At 37.5% G+C, this 18,532-nt stretch overlaps 1 pseudogene; it reads right to left on the bottom strand.

Annotated features, from left to right (window-relative positions):
- Positions 1-39: 39 nt before the first annotated feature.
- On the bottom strand, positions 40-1,266 carry LOC111909524 (uncharacterized; annotated as a pseudogene).
- Between the last annotated feature and the right edge of the window lie 17,266 nt (positions 1,267-18,532).

Raw genomic sequence — 18,532 nt, 5'->3', positions numbered from 1 at the left:
AATGTATATACTAGAAAACATTTCTCTGATTATTTGTATTTAAGGAAAATTCTGTGCATCCTATATCATATTTGCAATATTATCACGGATTTCTCGCATCTCATGCTGTGATTGTCGAATATTATCATGACTTAATTTTGAATGATTCTCCTGTTCTTCTGTAGGTATGTAATTATGTTGTTGAACAATGTTGAAAATCATATCAGTCGAGTCATTTCTTCGAATATAGTTATGAAGGGTAAATGTCGCCACTATCACATCTATTTGAGTCTTCTCACTCAATGATGGCATTTTGTTCAATATTTTCCACCTCCTCTTCAACACTCCAAACGAACATTCAATACAACTTCGAAGAGATGAATTTACACGATTAAAAGCTTCTTGAGCATTGGTTGGAAGCACATGTTCAAACTGTGACTGATGATATTTAAGACGTGAATATGGTGTCAAATATCCTTTTCGATCTGGGTATCCTTTATCTACTACGTAATATTTTCCAATATGAAAAAAAAATGCAATGATTGTTAGTTCAAAAACTATAAACAATATCAAACTAGTTGTACTTTCTGGGGGCTTAGGAAAATTCATAGAAGGTGTCTCAATTGCATAAAGGAACACTCAAGTATCATGTGTCGATCCTTCCCACCCGACGGATATAAACGTAAAACACATGTCAAAGTCGCATACAACCATTACATTAAAAGTAGGGACTCCTTTTCTTCCCCTATATCTCATTTGGTTGGGCATTGGGATACATGCATCTATATGAGTACCATCAATGCATCCAATGCAATCCTATTAAGAAAATGTTTAAATTACAATATAGAAACATATGAAAATGAAATACCACAATCAGTTACCTTGAAATAAGTCATATATCGACCGTCACTTTCAGTATGAGATGGGATACTTTGAAATGTTGCATCTTTAGGTCTAATATACTCACGTTCAAGACCCATGAAACCTTTACTCCGTCCACATATGGATTCCAATACATAATGAAAAGTTCTACTAATTGTCTCTCCATAAAGTTGAAACTTCTCAGCAACATCTCTATTAGAAAGACCTAGTACAAGTGTGTACGAGAAGATTCCAACCTTTTCTTTCACCGATATTCTATCACTTACCTTTAACCCATAATTTTTCCAAGTCTTCACATAGTTGTGTAAATAAACTAGCACTCATACGGAAAGTATTAATACATCGTATTGGATGACCATTCAAGATCTCTTCCATCCATGCTTCTCCTGTTTGATTTGACGTCATACACGGCTCCTTGTAAGTATGAGGGTAGTAATAATTAATTACAACCATATATTCCTCGAGACTTGATTTGACGTCATATACGACTCCTTGTAAATATGAGGGTAGTAATAACTAATTAAAACTACATATGCCTCGAGACTACTCAATATTAAAAGTAAAAGAAGTTGATTCCTTTGAGTGCCATCCATTGCAAGCTATACCCATCAATGACATTACAAGTCAAATAAATAAATAAAAAGCAAGTACAAATATAACACCAAAATGAAATATAAAACGTTGCAAATAAACAATTTTAGTATCCACGTAAAAGATAAACATCCAACTATGTACTAATAATAATAAGTTTGAAAATATGTATATTCACTAAAAAAACTAGTAAACAATTCTTCAAATTGTATTTCTCGTATGATCAAACTTCAACCAAGCCAATCTAGCATCATCACTTAACATCTCGAAGAATATATATGATCCCGAAACATAAGCATCGCATGGCACCAAATATCCCCGCAAACCTCCAAATCTTCATTTGCAGCTATTCGAGTTCATAATTTCCATTATCTTAATATTAGGTCCTACATCATCCTTTTTAGTGTTTGTACCTTGCTTCATCAAACCCACAATATCATAATGGATTTCATGAACCTTTTGTATATGCTCCCTCATTAAAATAGATCCCCATAATCCTTTTTTTCTACATTTCGCACTTTTGTTATTTTGTTTGTTTAGGAACAGAGATTGTACGATTATCAGTAACCTATGCAAAAAAATTATTCCAAAAAGAATTTTCTTGATTATCCAAAACTCTTTAGTCTAGAACATTCAGAATATTCACACATAGCGTCATCAAACTAACCATTTTCATTTTCAATTTCATCTATGTCATTAATTGATTTATTGACAAACTCCGGATTTAATGAGGGAGCTACACAACCGACTCCTGTTGCAACAACATCACCAAACATATGATCCCATTTTTCTTCAAGCAATGGATAAACTCCCTTGTGTCGATACTTCTTTGCATCAGGTTTCTCCTATAATGTGAATTAATAAGAGACAATATTATCAAATGAAGACAATATACTACAAATAAAAATATCTAAGTAACACCTTCAGCTTTGTATCCCACCATTCATTCGAACAGTGTAGCTTTCCGATCGTTGGATTCCAACCTACACCGGTTTCTCCCGTTTTTTAGAATTTCCAGATGCGCCAATCTTTGTTCATGCTATCATACTTATTCTTTAAACTTTTAAAGATACATTGATTCCCAACCTTTACTGTAAAAAGATATTCTATCTCTCGCCATGTCATGAGTTGACCACATCCATTCTTTGTAATGTAGTCGATACAAACCTCACAATATTTTATAGTATTTTCGTTGTTCCAGGTTATCCCTTCTTCAGTATCTTTCTTAGGAGACATATTTGTTGTAAAAGCCTTACACCAGGCGTCCTAAAGTTCATAAGGGAAGAAAACAATATTTAAAAAAAACAACTAACGGATATATATATATATATATATATATATATATATATATATATATATATATCAGTGTTGTAAAAATCCCGACTAGGTCCCGATTAATCCCTAGGTGCTAACTGACCGATTAGAGGACGCCTAGCGATTAATCCCTGCATACATAATGAGTGAAACAGTAGAACCCGATAAAATTTTAACACTTTGAATAAGTTATATCTCAATATAAACTATTTAAGGTATTATTAGTTCTTTATTAATCATATTAACCTATTTTGTTATGATATTAGTGGTATTTATGAACTTTTATATGCTATTAGTCATATTTAATGTTTAAAAATTCAACAAATTAGCAATTAATGGTCTCCGATTAATCCCCTGATTAATCTCTGCCTAGCCGATTAATCCCTTAACCCCAGTCCACCGACTAGCTAACATCAAGCGATTTTTACAGCCTTAATATATATATATATATATATATATATATATATATATATATATATATATATATGGGTAAAGTGAATATACCTAACAACCTTATATAAGCTTAGGTACCTAATTCCATAATACTACATCGGTTTGTATCATATTTACATTGTAATTGTCTAAGGTTCTTAAACTTCAACCCCATAACTTGATTACTTCAAAAAATTTTGGACTTTCACCAATATCTTTCTTTTACATCACGTCTTTCTATCGAATAGCACCTGATGGGCTTCATATCATACCGCTACAAATGGAAAGATGTAGGAGATATATAATGATGAATTTCCAAACTTTTTTGAAGTAAATCAAGTTTAGGGATGAAGTTTAAGAACCTTGGATGATTGCAATGAAAATTTAATGCAAAATGACGTAGTTTGATGAGGTTAGGTACCTAAGCTTATATAAGGTTGTTAGGTATATTCATTTTACCCTATATATATATATATATATATATATATATATATATATATATATATATATATATATATATATATATATATACACACACACACACACACACACACTAGCCGTTACCCGCGTAATGCTGCGGGCGATGAATATTTAGTTTCGACAATTCGTTTCTTTTCGGGACGAATACTTTATTTCGGCGATTAGTTTTTTTTTCGGTATGAAACAATCTCGACCATATATGTAACAGAAAAGCATTCGGGATGAAAACCAAGAATCTGGAAACCACATGTACCATTTATGTAATGTTGTCTAAAACTTATTAAGACTTTCAATAATGACTTTGTGATTAATTCTTTTCGGTGACGAATGTTTCCTTGCGACGATTAATGCATTGGAGAGCTAATAATTGGTAAGATTAATGCATAATTAAAGCAATCATGTTATCATAAATCACATTTGAAACATCCCATAAACCATAAAAATATAATCGAAGTCCACAAAATTAAAACCCTAGAAACAAAACCCAACAAATAAAATAAAAATCAAGATTTCTTTATAGTAATATCAAAACAAACGTAATATAATCATAGGAGAAATATATTCGATTCCAAGTGTATTTAATATATATGAGCTATTTACTTCACTTCATGTTCCACCGATTCATTAACCCCTCCATGGTAAGAATATTTTAATGGATCTCAATTTTCCGTTTGCAATAGTATCCTCTTCAAAAAAATAATAATAAATAAGAAAAAAGAAAAAAAAATAAAAATTGTTTCAAAATGAAATTCAAGATTTCTTTAAAGTTCATTGCTTTTGTTTGTTCTTAAAGAAGCTTGGTGAAGTAAAAATCCAACTTCTACCAAATTCAAGATTTTTTAAAGTAAAATTTTCAAAACTATACCATCAAGATTTATGTGATGTAAAATTCCATTAGTATAAAATTGAGAGCATCAAATCGAGGGTCAGGTCTCAAGTCTCCCCAGTGTTGTCCCTAAAACAATGCCATGTTGATTTCTTCACAACCATACCTCACTCTTGGGCTTGAAGTAATGATATAAGCATGCCTCATTCAGGGGCGGACCTAGGGGTGGTCTACGGTGGCACCGGCAACCCCTAACTTTTCTGGCCGCAGTGGAAAATTTTTCGAAAATTTTTGAAAATTTTATTTTTTCTACTACCGTGCAACCCCTAACTCTCCTGTGCAACCCCTACTGTAAAATCCTGCGTCCACCCCTGGCCTCATTAGTTTCAACTATACAAAATGGAATGCTCTTGACTGGTATAGATAACTTTGTGAGTGTGTTGAAAAGTGTATGTTTTCCTACATTCAGTAATACAACCTGATATCAACAGGAAAATAAGATATGTATGAATCACATGCAGAACTGAATCGAACAGATCTAAAACCGGAACTAAAACCATTCCGGTTCCTGGTTCTCTATTTCCCACTAAATCAGTTATCGGTCCGGTCCAGACCGATGCTCATCCCTACCTCCTTGAACCTTACTTCATCAATGTCATCTTTCTGTACAAAAAAAAAAAAAAAAAAAAAAAAAAAAAAAAAAAAAAAAAAAATTACAATTTATTCATCTTGTGGTGGAAATGAGTTCTGTTTAGACCTTTATTTTCTTGATTTTGATCAGGCTGATATTGCTTTGTGTTTCTTCTAAATGCCAAGAGAAAACCAACTTCACACATTTACCTTAATTTTATCATGTGTGTATGTCGTTGTCCTGGACCTATATCAACGAAAAAAAATATGCAGCTGCTTTTTATAATCAGAACTCAGAAGAATATGAAGCAACCACCATGAACATAATATCATATGTTAAAAGACTTACATGCTAAAACCCAATATGGCATAGTCACGGGACATGAAATAATCATGCAGAAGGATAGGATTGCAATGTAGTCCTTCATCTATGAAAAAATGTATACACTAATAAGATAAGGAGTAGAAAACCAATTAGAATAAAGGGAAAAATGGTCAAGATATACACACAGCTCAAAATATGGGATGAAGAAAACCTCTAATGACGTTCAATCGATTAAAAAAACACTCGTTAGAATATAAAAATATAACCAAGGGTAAAGTCGTCCATTCTCCCTATAACATCTCTTTTGGACCTGCACGCGATAAAGGGAAGCATGGGTATGGTTTTTTCTTCCATGGCATCATAACTATATTCCAATTACCATAATTAACATTTTAAATCAGGTTTACTGAATAAGTCATAAACATGGCATTAAGTTGTCGCAACCATGAATTTGAAGCCTTGTAAACATTTAACAATGATAACAAACGCAAACCAACAATGGGAAAACAAGCAAGATGCTTATTCATTAACATCAAAATTTCAATCAAACACTTCATACATGCACTGCAACTAGCCAACAAACAATTGGAAACCTTAGAAATCCTTGTTTAAGTCCATTTTGGATTATGATTTCCTTATTGGGCCCAATGGACCAATAAGCTTCCAATTGGACTATCATGGGCTTAGAACTCTTGAATGGACTCTAATTGGACCCACTTTCATTGATTTTAATATTATGGGCCATATTGAGCCTAGAATGAATTAAAATATTTAAATGGACCATACTGGGCCATAATTAACCTAATTTAGCCCTAATAGGTCATAAAAATCATATTTATAATTATTTGGACCAAACATCACTTAACATAACCATGAAATGGGCTTAAGCATACAAGGCCCAATCCTTTTCTTTTTCCTCTCCAAATCTCGGCCCAAGCCCAAATAAAAGGAGGAGTTGACTCTTGGATGCTACCTCACATTTTCCTAAAGGATCTCCATGTAAAAATAACTCATACATCCATGCATTCCCATATTTCCATGCAATCACCCTCTTTCTTTTCTCCTTTCTCTCGCTCTCGGCCGAACCCAAGCACACACACACACACACTTCACTCAAAAATAACTCAAGGAAACTCTCTTCATTTCTCTTTAAAATTTTCGAGATCTAGGGAGTGTTCAAGGAAATTATCCTACAAACTCTTCATCTAAGGTAAGATCATGCATGGATCTATGATCTAGATTCTTTGTTTTATTAAAATTCTCTTCCTAACCCATGCAAAATCATGATCACTCTCTTAGAAACCCTCTAAGTTCGAGATCAACAAAGGAGGGCTTGCTAGGGCCAAAAGTAACATCAAACTTCTTCCAATCTTCTTCAAAACCAAAATCACAACTCAAGGTGAGTTTTATAAACCTTCCTTTTCGGTTTTTATGAGTTTTATGGGGGAGAATACAAGAAAATGTGTAGATCTATGTGTAAATGTATGCTATGTGTGATTTGATGCATGTATGTGTGTGATATCATGTGTTTTGTGATGATTTTGTTATCAAAAAGTGTGTAAAAATCAAGATCTAAGGCATGAGAAAGGAAATAAACATAACTTAAGTTATTATACACTAATCAAGTCAACAAAAATAGTTTATGAGGTTAGGATGACATATCTTAACATAAAACACATTTTAGGGCTTAAAATGTCAAACTTAGGTACAAACCGACAAATTTATAGTTTCTGGAGGGTCAAAAGGTTCCAAACAGTTTCTATAATAATTTTTCTGAACAACAACATTTTTAAGGGACTTAAAGTGTAAATTTTGAACCTAATGGGCTAGATTTGGGCTTTTCGGCCCAATAAGCCTCAAAATGCGAGATTTATAAGTTTGAGGGGCTGAAAATGCAACTTTCTGTAAAACAAGGGGTAATCAACATAATAAAATATTTTTAAGGTTCAAAAATGTTTTTCATTATCAAAAAGGACTAAAAATGCAAACTTTTTAGATTTTGGGCTAAAACTGTAAAAGTTGTGAAAAATGAGTCCTTAACCGAGAAACACTACTCTAGAGGGGCTGAAGCTGCCACTAAAAAAACTTTGGGTTAAAAACGTGTGTTCATCAAATAAAGTATACCAAAGTGTCGATAAAGGTGTTTTAAGGACTAAAAATGAAATACTTTTATATAAAAGAACCAAAGGCGTTATTTTTATAAAAGGAAGGAAATGAAAAGGACCAAACTACATTTTCAAACAAAATAAATCAATAATACAAAATACAAACCCACGACTATCGACAAAACGGAAAACCATTACACTTTCAACAATAAATATCGGTACAAAACAAATTGATTCGGTCTCGAATCAACAACAAAACAAAATCGTCAAACCAAAACAATTCATTAAACACGTGCTAACTATGATAAGTCAATATACAAACTTTGGGCTTGGAAGTTTCAAATCATGCTTGTTGGGCCTTGCTAGCCCAATAACATGATCTTTAGGCCCGAAGGGAATACGCTTACGCGATATTGGGCCTTCTATGACCCAATTTCACATAAAAGGACTTTCAATAGCTCTAATGTGTTATTGGGCCCTAATGGCCCATTAGTACTGCTAGCGAGGTCGAGAAGTCAAATGCGAGTGGGACTAAGTGCTTTTCGCATTCCTGATAGCCTGGAATAACTCATGGAAGTAAAAGGGGGCTTCGTACCCTCCTTTCTCCTCGGTTGATCGGCTTATGAGAATTCAAGTAAACAGATTCGTGGCGTTAATCAAGAGAAGTCAGGGTGGTTGGATTAAGTGAGTAGTACGGACGACGCCTTAAGGATCGTTCGTAACCTATAGTTATAAACTAGTCCTTTTCATTAATGCGTGATTGTAACAAATCAGAATCCCTAATTAATCAAATGTCACCTGGGTAATCAAAAACATTCGTCGTATCGGTATAAAAATAAACAAATCATGTAATTTACGTATTGCGAAAACATCGGGTTTTCCTGGGAGTTCAACATTTTCACTTGTGTGATGTATACAAAGTTCAACAATTATACATGTTTTGAAAATCGACAAGCATATTTACGGATCTTCACACTTTTTATAAACAAATATTTTTTTCAGAAAATATCGGATTTTCTGGGTTTTTCAAACTTCACCAAATCATTTTACCATAACATTACTTATGAACTCACCAACATTTCATATGTTGAAGTCAACCAAAATAACTTGTATTCTCAGGTAACAGGTAAGCCGAAGAATAAGTATCAAGAAATGTCATGGTGTTTTGTTTAAATTATCTGTCAGACAGTTTATGTTATGGATTTGTAATGTCTAAAACAATGTACTGAATGTAAACAATATCAGTTGTAATATTCCAATGCATGGTGATGATTTGTGTTATGATTCATGTATATTCATTGTGATGGTATTCAATTTGAGTCACAATAACCCTTGGACGTTTCCGTCGTCCGGTTCGGGTGTGTGACAGGTTGGTATCAGAGCTCTGTTTATAGTGAACTAGCATATCTAACCACACATTGATATGCAACTATAAACCAAAAAGAGGGACTAACACAACTCTGAACAAAACAAGTAAAACATAACAATAAAAACACCCTTGCTTGTATTAGGAAAAAGAACATAATACCGAACCAAACAAGATAATGCTAGTATCTGGGTTAAGCTAGGACTGTTCTTAGTCGTATCAAGGAGTGGATGTAGCCTGATCAACTACATTCCCTCCAAGGTACAACTATCACATGTCCTGAGGAAATCCTGATAGCTAGGGAACCTAAAAACATACCCCTTTATTCCCAAGAAGAGAGCATCAATTCAGTATATTTAACAACTAAAGCGGCATAGGTATGATATTAGCATAATTATACACTCTCGCAGACAACATGGCTGGTTTCCATCACCCCGGGGATCCTTATTTCCCATACCATGAAAATAACGGATGCTTGGACGAAGAACCTGAAGAAGAGCCCTAGGAAGACCCCGAGGAAGAATCTGACGGGGAACCGGAGGCAGAAGCCGAGGGCAAACCTGCCGAACCAGTAGAAGATCAGGAGGAGGAAGAAGATGAAGGAAGCCTCGAGGAGGAACCCAGCGATAACGAAGGGGGTGATTCGGACGCGGAGTCCGAAGTCATCAACCCCCTTATCCGATGAGGGTGCCCGCTTACCGGGTGGGCCCCACTGGTCCTACACGCTCCTTGGGGTATTGATCTTTGGAAATGGAGCAGGCAGTAGGGACAGCGACCCCCATTCGGCATCTCATGTGAATTCTTTGACCTGAGGGATGGAGGACCGGCCGATCGAGCCCTTCCAGTCATGGTGAGACGATTACGGAACACAAGCGACCTAGCTCAAAGTACCGCCGACCAGGTACGTCAGTTGTGGACTAGGGTTGAGCGTGCAGAGCAGGAGACACGAGACGTCCTTCGAGAGTTCCACATGAGGCAAGTGAGGTGAGAGTCCCGACTCCAGGACGCAGAACGACAGGTGGCCCGTCTTCAGGGAGCATCCACCTCCTCAGCACCACCCCCGGGCACATCTCACCGCGACTAAGGTTAGCCATATCAGCCTTTAGTAATTATGTCATTAGGATCCATGCTATGTACCCCGACTCTATGTTTAAGTGACTACACTACTCATAGAGCCGTTATGCTGTCGAACTAGTATCACTTATGCATGCTCTTTCGAGCAAAAATTTCATGTATCAAATGCAAATAATATTAGTAAAAATTTTATGTGTTTTACTTTGATGTTGTAATCTGCTATGTGTTACAAATCCATGATTGTGTGCCAAATTGTGAAAGTACCTAAGTTCGTGCCACACACCTAGCTCATAGGATCACACTCTCACAAAAAGCACAAATACTCAACATCTTTCTGTTCCATGGCAGAAAGATGCCTCGACAACCAACCCACGGAAACCCTGAGCCAATCCCTCCCGAGTTCAACTCTGTTGCTTTTCAGGCAGCGGTGTCGGCTGCGGTCACCGCGGCTATGGCCCAAATTCATCAAGGGAACAATGGAGGAGTCAACGGACCAGGAGCTGGAAGTTCGAACAGCGGGATGAATCAAGGACCCACCAAAACATGTTCCTACAAAGACTTCACCAACGCCAAACCACGAACCTTTAACGGCACTGGAGGAATAATCACCCTAAAACGATGGATCGAGAAGGTGGAATCGGTATTCGAGAGATGCGATTGCCCTAAGGAGATGAAGGTGAAGTTTGTTGCATGCACTTTCGTTGACCAAGCGCTCACTTGGTGGAACGGACACGTGGAAGCCATGACACTCCCCGTAGCCAATTCCATGCCATGGACAGAGATGAAAGAAATGTTGATGGCCGAGTATTGCCCTCAAGGTGAAATTCAGAAAATGGAACAAGAGCTGTGGAATCTCACTGTCCGAAACGCTGATATAGATGCATACATATCAAAGTTTAGTGAACTGTCTCTGCTGTGCCCTGTCATGATCACCTCAGAAGGAAAGAAGATCGAGCAATTCATCTGGGGACTAACCTCCCCGATCCAAGGAAACGTGATAGCTGCAAATCCCGAAACTTTCGACAGTGCCAAGAGATTGGCCAAGAAGCTGTATGACCACAACAACAAGAAGGGTGAGAAGCCAGTGGAGACTGAAGTTAAGAAGGAAAATGATAGCAAGAAGGGGAAGAACAACAAGAGGAAGGGATGTCAAGGCTTCGAATCATCCAAGAAGCAGCAAATAGTGGCAGTTAATGCTACGACCACTCAAGTTCCATCCACACCACATGCTCCAGCCTCAGCTGCTCCAAGTGCTCCTAGACCTTATTCCGGTAATCTTCCCAAGTGCAACAAGTGCGGTCTCCATCACAATGGAGAATGCAGAGAGATGCAGTGCACCAGTTGCAATCGGAAGGGACACACGGCAAGGTATTGCAGGACCTACCCTCCTCAGAACCAGCAACAGGGAAACAACAACAACAATAATCGCAACAACAACAACACCAACACTGGCGGCAACAATGCAGGACCTAGCCACACCTGCTATGGATGTGGAAGGACCGGGCATTTCCTTCAAAACTGCCCCAACAACAACAATCCCGGAAATGGAGGAACAGGAAGGGTGCTGACCATGGGTCAAGGAGAAGCGATTCAGGATCCTGCTGTTGTTACCGGTACGTTCCTCCTAAACCACACTTATGCATGCATCCTATTTGATGCCGGAGCAGAGCGAAGTTTTGTGAGCAATAAGTTTAAACATTTGTTAAAAAAACAACCCCAAAAGCTCAATGAAACCTTTTCGGTGGAAATGGCCAATGGGAAAACCGAATCCATTGGGGAAGTCTACATCGGATGTACCCTAACTCTAAATCAACACGTTTTCCGAATAGACTTAATGTCTGTTTCATTAGGAGTTTTGATGTGATTATTGGCATGGATTGGTTAAGCCCCTACCATGCTGAAATTATGTGTCACGAGAAGGCCGTTCGCTTTCACCTCCCAGATCACGAAACCCTAGTTATATATGGAGACAAACCTAGCACGAACCTTCGTCTCATCTCGTGCGTCCAGGCTCAGAATCATCTGTGAAAGGACGACTTGACGTTCCTGGCGTACATAGTGGATAAAACCAAGGAAGAGGTTAACGTTCGAGACATTCCAGTAGCACGTGAATTCCCAGACGTATTTCCTAAAGATCTTCCTGGAGTACCCCCAGAGAGACAAGTTGAATTCTGAATTGATCTTGTTCCAGGAGCTACTCCCATCGCTAAATCGCCTTACCGATTAGCTCTTGCTGAGATGCAGGAATTGTCTAGCCAACTCAGTGAACTCCTGGGCAAAGGATTCATCCGACCCAGCTACTCGCCATGGGGAGCTCCGGTTCTCTTTGTCAAAAAGAAGGATGGATCTTTTAGGATGTGCATCGATGACAAGGAGCTAAACAAGCTCACTGTCAAAAATCGCTATCTACTCCTACGAATCGACGATCTATTTGACCAGCTCCAAGGAGCCACTTACTTTTCTAAGATAGATCTACGATCTGGGTACCATCAACTCAAGGTCCGGGAAGAGGATATTCCCAAAACCGCTTTCCGAACTCATTACGGACACTACGATTTTGTCGTAATGCCCTTTGGTCTAACGAATGCCCCTGCCGCATTCATGGACCTAATGAATCGAATCTGCCGACCATTCCTCGACAACTTTGTTATTGTTTTCATTAACGACATTCTAGTCTATTCCCGAAGAGAAGAAGAGCATGGCTAACATCTCCGACAAATCCTGGAAACCCTGTGAACTGAGAAGCTATACGCAAAACTCTCCAAGTGTGAGTTATGGCTCCGTAGCGTGAACTTTTTGGGTCATGTTGTTAGTCAGGAAGGAATACATGTGGATCCTTCAAAGTTCAAAGCCATCGAAGGATGGGCAGTCCCGACAACACCCACAGAAATTCGCCAATTCTTAGGCCTAGCAGGTTACTATAGGAGGTTCATTCAGAACTTCTCTAAGATTGCCAAGCCACTTACCTCGCTTACACAAAAGGGCGTACCTTTCAAATGCACTGACAAACAAGAAGTTGCATTCCAAACTCTGAAGCGAGCACTCTGCAGTGCCCCGATACTATCTCTACCAGAGGGAACGGAAGATTTCGTGGTCTATTGTGACGCGTCAAATCAGGGTTTGGGTTGCGTTCTCATGCAGCGTGGAAAGGTGATAGCTTACGCATCCTGCCAACTAAAGACACACGAAGTGAATTATACAACCCACGATCTGGAATTGGGAGTAGTGGTCTTCGCTCTGAAGATTTGGAGGCATTACCTCTATGGTACGAAGTGCACCATCTTCACAGACCACAAGAGTCTCCAACACATCCTGAATCAAAAAGAGCTGAACATGAGGCAAAGAAGACGGATTGAACTATTAAACGATTATGAGTGTGAAATCAAGTACCACCCAGGCAAGGCTAATGTGGTAGCTGATGCCTTGATCCGGAAAGAGTACTCTAATCGTCGTGTGAAAACTCTCTCAATAACCATCCAATCTCGCCTAACCACTCAGATCAGGGCAGCCCAGTCAGATGCCATGAAGGCGGAAAACAAAACAAGCGAAGCATTACACGGGATGGAGAAGAATCTCGAGGTGAAAGAGGACGGAGTATACTATTTCATGAACCGTATTTGGGTCCCTAAACTTGGAGGATTTAGGGAGGTAGTCATGAATGAAGCTCACATGATGCGATACTCCATCCATCCAGGTTTGGACAAAATGTACTTGGATATTAAACAACATTATTGGTGGCCTAACATGAAGGCAGAAATTGCCACCTATGTTAGTAAATGCCTTACTTGTGCCAAAGTAAAGGTGGAATACCAGAAGCCCTCAGGATTATTACAGCAACCAGTAATTCCCGAGTAGAAATGGGAAAGGATTTCTATGGACTTTGTGACCAAGCTACCCAAGACGTCAGATGGATTGGACACTATATGGGTAATAGTTGACCGACTGACGAAATCCGCTCATTTCCTGCCAATAAAAGAATCCTACAAGATGAAGAGACTGACAAGAATATACATTCGAGAAATTGTGAGGCTTCACGGAGTGCTAGTGTCTATCATCTCAGATAGAGATAGTAGGTTCACTTCATGTTTTTTGCAATCACTTCAGAAAGCACTGGGAACCCATCTCGACATGAGCACTGCTTATCACCCACAAACGGATGGTCAAAGCGAACGACCCATTCAAACGCTTGAAGACATGCTTCATGCATGTGTGATAGACTTTGGGAAGTCCTGGGATACCCACTTACCCTTAGTTGAATTCTCGTATAACAACAGTTACCGTTCGAGCATCAAAGTCGCTCCTTTCGAAGCGCTATATGGACGTAAGTGTAGATCACCGTTGTGTTAGGCTGTGGTGGGCGACTCCTAGCTAGCAAGGGAACTAGCATCAGATAAGACGTTAACGGGACCGGAGATCATACGTGAAACCACAGATAAGATAGTTCAAATCAGAGCTCGACTACAAGCATTGCGCGGCCTACAAAAGAGCTATGCTGATAGACGACGAAAGCCCTTGGAGTTTCAGGTCGGGGATTGAGTGCTGTTAAAAGTTTCTCCTGGAAAGGGTCATTCGTTTTGCAAAAACGGGGAAAACTGAACCCACGATACATTGGACCTTTCGAGATCCTTGCCCGAATTGGTCCAGTGGCATACAGATTGCGGCTACCTGCTGAGCTCAGCAGTGTACACCTCGTGTTCCATGTTTCAAATCTAAAGAAGTGTTTATCCGACGAAACTCTCGTCATTCCCCTTGACGAACTTGAAATCAACGAGAATCTCCTATTCGTTGAAGAACCAGTCGATATCATGGACAGGGAAGTGAAGCGTACTAAGCAAAGTCACATTCCGATCGTGAAAGTTCGGTGGAACGCGAAGCGCGGGCCAGAATTCACGTGGGAACACGAAGATCAAATGAAGCAAAAGTACCCTCATCTGTTCTAGCATTCTCAAATCTAGCTTTCAAAAGAATTTCGGGACGAAATTCCCTCTAACGGGGGGATGATGTCACAACCATGAATTTGAAGCCTTGTAAACATTTAACAATGATAACAAACGCAAACCAACAATGGGAAAACAAGCAAGATGCTTATTCATTAACAACAAAATTTCAATCAAACACTTCATACATGCACTACAACTAGCCAACAAACAATTGGAAACCTTAGAAATCCATGTTTAAGTCCATTTTGGATTAGGATTTCCTTATTGGGCCCAATGGACCAATAAGCTTCCAATTGGACTATCATGGGCTTAGAACTCTTGAATGGGCTCTAATTGGACCCACTTTTATTTATTTTAATATTATGGGCCATATGGAGCCTAGAATGAATTAAAATATTTAAATGGACCATATTGGGCCATAATTAACCTAATTTAGCCGTAATAGGTCATAAAAATCATATTTATAATTATTTGGACCAAACATCACTTAACATAACCATGAAATGGGCTTACGCATACAAGGCCCAATCCTTTTCTTTTTCCTCTCCAAATCTCGGCCCAAGCCCAAATGAAAGGAGGAGTTGACTCTTGGATGCCACCTCACATTTGCCTAAAGGATCTCCATGCAAAAATAACTCATACATCCATGCATTCCCATATTTCCATGCAATCACCCTCTTTCTTTTCTCCTCTCTCTTGCTCTCGGCCGAACCCAAGCACACACACACACACACTTCACTCAAAAATAACTTAAGGAAACTCTCTTCATTTCTCTCCAAAATTTTCGAGATCTAGGGAGTCTTCAAGGAAATTATCCCACAAACTCTTCATCTAAGGTAAGATCATGCATGGATCTATGATCTAGATTCTTTGTTTTATTAAAATTCTCTTCCTAACCCATGCAAAATCATGATCACTCTCTTAGAAACCCTCTAAGTTCGAGATCAACAAAAGAGGGCTTGCTAGGGCCAAAAGTAACATCAAACTTCTTCCAATCTTCTTCAAAACCGAAATCACAACTCAAGGTGAGTTTCATACACCTTCCTTTTCGGTTTTTATGAGTTTTATGGGGGAGAATACAAGAAAATGTGTAGATCTATGTGTAAATGTATGCTATGTGTGATTTGATGCATGTATGTGTGTGATATCATGTGTTTTGTGATGATTTTGTTATCAAAAAGTGTGTAAAAACCGAGATCTAAGGCATGAGAAAGGAAATAAACATAACTTATGTTATTATACACTAATCAAGTAAACAAAAATAGTTTATGAGGTTAGGATGACATATCCTAACATAAAACACATTTTAGGGCTTAAAATGTCAAAAATACAAAACTTAGGTACAAACCGACAAATTTATAGTTTCTGGAGGGTCAAAAGGTTCCAAACAGTTTCTATAATAATTTTTTTGAACAACAACATTTTTAAGGGACTTAAAGTGTAAATTTTGAACCTAATGGGCTAGATTTGGGCTTTTCGGCCCAATAAGCCTCAAAATGTGAGATTTATAAGTTTGAGGGGCTGAAAATGCAACTTTCTGTAAAACAAGGGGTAATCAACATAATAAAATATTTTTAAGGTTCAAAAATGTTTTTCATTATCAAAAAGGACTAAAAATGCAAACTTTTTAAATTTTGGGCTAAAACTGTAAAAGTTGTGAAAAATGAGTCCTTAACCGAGAAACACTACTCTAGAAGGGCTGAAGCTGCCACTAAACAAACTTTGGATTAAAAACGTGTGTTCATCAATAAAGTATACCAAAGTATCAATAGCAGAACGACTAAGAAGAATCAAGTAGGCAGAAAGATAAAAGTTTCTCTATTCTAAGAAGGGAGAGTACCTTTTATGCTTTATGATATGTCTTAATGATTAAGAACCATATCTCAATTGATCCTCTAAGTGAGTCTTGGTGCAATTGTATGTCTAAGAAGAGGAATCAAGAATTGAAGAAATGGTTAAATCAGAAAGTAAATCATACTTCGTTCCAAAACAAGTCTTAGAGTCAAGATTGTGATATTGAGTTACAATTATTAGGAAGGTTTATAACATTCATCAAATATGGAAAGTTGTGATGTCCCGGAGAAGACAACGACCAACTAGGACCAATTTATGAAGTGTTTTGATAAAAACTACACTAACTCTTGAATATTTGTTTTTCAAGAAATGTTTATTGAAAAGAGAATATTATATGTCAAAGAGTCAGTGGGAGTCTTATTGGTCTTGAAAGGTTTCAAGAACAAATCAAAATAGACCTTATCGATCATCACTAGCACACGAGTTGAGGTTTACAACCTATCGTGTTGACATTATTTTGTTTATGTGTTGTTCCAATTAAGTTAATTATGCATGTGAGTTCTATGAGTTCTCATTTGAATGCATAAAAGGCAAGGACCTTGATCAATGAAAAGTACATTGATAGGAAAAGGTGAGCTGCTTAACTACTTGGAAGACATGGTGGACAGCTGTGTTACCATAAGGCAAAGAAATCAAGATTAAGAAAGTTCGGTCCATATGAGTTTGAATTTGTCGTAAACTTTGGTTTTAACAAATTCACATGGATAGGAACACATACACCATTAAAATCTAAGTGTCATAAGATTCCCTCCTTCATGAAAATGATTGTGAGGAAATGCTTTCACTAATAGAGATTTTAAGAAGATAGTGATTGTGAAATTGTACTCTCGAATTCGATTATGGTTACGGTATCCCTTCCCATGATTCGAATTGTGAGATTTGGCAATTAGTCTAAATTGTTTAGACACACATATGAGCTATCTAAGGGAAAGGTGTATAAGCTTAGATAAAGGATTATCAAAGCATTAAGTATTAGAAACATGAACTTAAGAAATTCAATAAGTATTGTTTTTCTGGAAGTTAAGCTGGTTTCTGAATACATGTCGAAGCTAGTGGGAGCATAAGTGTTATGTTTATAATAATCATCTTGATTGTGGGAGCATAAATGTTATGATTGTATGATTATTATGGCAAGTATTGCAAGTTAGCAATATTAATTATAGAAAACAAGAGTTGTACCTTGCAAAGTTGTAAGGGTTGAATAGTTGTTTTGCTATAATTAAGGGAGAGAATATTATGCTTCATTTCAAATCTAAAGGCTTAGGTTGTGGAATGTTAATAAATTTAGTCAAGGATACATAGTGTGTTCTCAAATTTCGATTCTGATTACGACATTCCTCTTCATAGTTCAAATTTTGAGAACGTAGCACATAAAATATTATGGCAGAAGATTGATAAAGTATCAGATCTTTATGTAAGACATTATGCATCGTGTCCCATACGCTTTGGGTATAGGATCGATTGCAAATGCTATAATATTTGACCATTCTAAAATTTTTCAAATTTCTAGCGCATTTAGAGGGAAAAAGGACAAGAATCGGTTTTTATTAAGATAATTAAACAACTATCAAAGGACAATCCAAAGTTCGCCGAGGATTGGTCGCTTGTGAGTAGTTGGAAGTATAGTATTGGATGGACCATATCGACATTATTATGAATAGATAAGATTCTATTAAGAATGAGTTGTCATATGGAAAATATGGAAACGTGTCCATATTGGGAATTGAATATTGA

This window comes from Lactuca sativa, chromosome 3, assembly GCF_002870075.4.
Source record: "Lactuca sativa cultivar Salinas chromosome 3, Lsat_Salinas_v11, whole genome shotgun sequence".
Lineage (NCBI taxonomy): Eukaryota > Viridiplantae > Streptophyta > Magnoliopsida > Asterales > Asteraceae > Lactuca > Lactuca sativa.
The sequence above is the reverse complement of the archived record's forward strand: the minus strand, read 5'-3'. Positions and strand labels throughout refer to the sequence as shown.